The sequence below is a fragment of the Sinocyclocheilus rhinocerous genome, unplaced genomic scaffold, assembly GCF_001515625.1.
Source record: "Sinocyclocheilus rhinocerous isolate Xijiao unplaced genomic scaffold, SAMN03320098_v1.1 scaffold594, whole genome shotgun sequence".
In the NCBI taxonomy this organism is placed as follows: Eukaryota; Metazoa; Chordata; class Actinopteri; order Cypriniformes; family Cyprinidae; genus Sinocyclocheilus; species Sinocyclocheilus rhinocerous.
This window is the reverse complement of record NW_015645059.1, coordinates 1,056,955-1,059,722: the sequence shown is the minus strand read 5'-3', so window position 1 is coordinate 1,059,722 and position 2,768 is coordinate 1,056,955. Positions and strand designations below refer to the sequence as shown.

General features: G+C 41.6%; 1 protein-coding gene across 4 annotated transcripts in view; it reads left to right on the top strand.

Moving 5' to 3' along the window:
• The window catches only part of LOC107705239 (zinc finger homeobox protein 4-like), an 81,231-nt gene that overhangs the window by 27,991 nt on the left and 50,472 nt on the right, over nucleotides 1–2,768 (top strand). The gene's annotated exons all lie outside the window — the stretch shown is intronic.

The following is a 2,768-nucleotide window of genomic DNA, read 5'->3' as shown; positions in this document are numbered from 1 at the left end:
TTTTTAGACCGATGAGCTTTGTAAAAATCGACGTGTTTCAGAAAGGCGGGGCATAGAGGAGAAACAATAATGTACAGTATGTGGAAAATAATGTATTTTTTTAACCTTAAACCGCATAAACACATTTCATTACAACAAATACACAAAATAATGTTCTTTTTAGCAGCATCATATGACCCCTTTAAAGAAAACTTTAAGTGCTTTAAAATACTGCATTTTTATAGATTTGGTTTGTTTAACAGTATTTTTTGCATTTATTCTGATGCTGTCTTCATGATTAGACACGATGCCCCTAGAAAGCATCCAAACCTGGGAGGATATGACAAAAAAAAATAAAAAATCCCAGAAAAGCGGACGTTGCCCGGTCTCAGCTGTTTGTCAATAAGAGCCGGTGCGCCACAGTACCAGAGGACTTTGCACAGGTCCAAAAGGCCTTACACGAGCCCTCGCTTTACTTTCCAAACGCAAACATAACCACAGGCTCACAAATGCGTCCGTTTATCCACTTACTCTCTGCAGGCATAAAAGTATGTCAGCACTCTCTCAGCCTCCAGCTCTGACCCGACAGCGGGGCCAGATTATTCAGACGCTCTCGTCTTTCACCTGCACACAGATTACAATGGGAATCTTTCAGGGGAGGGCGCGAGGGGGAGGGGGGTATAATTAAAGCATACAGACAGACGAGTGTGGGTGCAAACACAAAGCCCAGGCTTCAGCTAGGCCCTGCTGTCATTAATCCTCATAGATATTAATAGGTATTTCTCCCATCATGCCCTCCCCGCTTGTAAGCAGATGGTCATCTCCACACCGGCCCCACAGGACTAACATTTGCTGACGGACAACTTAAAGCATTGTGTTAAAGTGTGGCGCCCCAGACACCCCTCTCTGTTTGGTTCTTTCCTGCTTTGCTGTTTTCTTTTCTTTCCGTCTTGCGAGATGAGTGGGGGGCCGCCATATGAGGATGCTCTGATATTAATTACCAGATGTGATCTTCCTGTTGGCCCTGGGTCAGAGAGGCCGGCCAGGTTAGGCCATTTGTCTCTGTGCAGGCACTGTGAAGGCTATTGAGGCTGACAGGTATGGGAACCATAACAGGGGAAATAAGACTTACTGAGCCCTGAAGGGGAGCGTGGCACTCCCAAGAACAAAGAGTGGCAGGAGTTTGTCATTTTTAGCCCTTTCCTTTCTTTTCCTCGTTCTTTTCTCTTTTTTTCCATCCTCCTTTTTTCACTCGCCCCCTCCACCCGTCCATTTCTCATGGGATTTGGGCCCAGCTTAACAAAGGATGACTCACAGTTCTCTGATAAGGCCAGCCGTGGAAGGACTTGAATTGCAATAATATGATATTCTTGGTGAAATAGCTGGCTGAAGGTAATTAGCTTTGTTTTAACTCTCCAGACACAGACGAAGAGCAAACATATGACTTTGTCTGGAAAGCATTATTGGACAATAAATGTATGCCTGAACATCACACGTTCCCCTGAGGTCTCCTCTGTAACTCAGCGGAGATTTTTCTTCCACCGCTAACCTTTATTTTCCCAGTTATTTTAAGTAGCTACTGTTGCTAAGGCTGCATGTTTAAAAAAAGAAGAATCGTCCCGAAGATTATTAGGTCGGTCAACAATTAATGGCAAAGAGAGAGAGAGTTTGCAGAAAAGATTGGAATTAAGATCAATATTGACGTGTGTCGTTTAATAAGAGCCGCGGCCCAGAACCGATGCCCCATGATCCCTGCGCTCTCTTCCTCCCTCCCTCTTTCCCTCCCTCCTATAATAGGATGCAAATCAGGGACCCTCCTCTACGTTGTTGTGGAAGGGGAGAAGGCAGATGGAACATGAAAGGGTTTAATGTTTAAAAGTATGAATAGGGAAAGCACGCAGCGGTGAGCCGGAGCTCATTCCGCTCTTATCAGATACACAAGGTGGGAGATTGTCTCATCTTTGCATGGGCTCGTTTTAAAAGAAAGATTTCAGCCCGTAGACCATGCATCATAATTAGTCTGAATGCCACAGTCTCGTACTGTACCGGCAGAGGGTCACACGCATGGATCATCCTTTCCTGTGCTTCCCACCTGAGACTATGAGCTCATAACTCTTTGTTTGCATTAAAAACATATGCTGAGATGTAGGGGGAGGGTTTCAATATGTGAAAATTTTTCATTATTTCGTTGCACATTACACATAAGGTGTAATATACAGAATAATTTTATTGTAGTTAAATAATTTTCTAAATGTTTGTAACAGTACAGTATTTCCTGTGTTTTAAGGCAAGGCTTACTGTCACTATTAGCTGAGCCGCTGGCACAGCTTAACCCGAAAAATATGGCAAACTGTACTGTATTTTCAAATTATTCACATGGTTTTATGGATTTGACACCAGCATTTCTTTAAATATTTTATTTATTATTTTATTTAATTATACAGTATATATTCACATATCACTTGTATATAAACCATGTAAATTATTTAATTGAAGATATTCTCCATTAATTATTAAACGTGTATACTATTAAAATTATTTTTTTATTATTAGCTGTACATGATGTGTTGTATTTAGTAATGCTGTGTTCAATACATCGATACAACGATGTATCGTCACAGAGATCTGACGATATGAGTATCGATACAGCTGGTCCTGTATCGATATTGTGGCACGTGCGCTGCACTGGACCGCGCTTAATTTGAATACAAGAACACCGTTTAAAACGGAGTAGAAAAGTGCAAGGTTTCTAAAAAATAATGAATAGAGCATAATATATAGGCTACAAC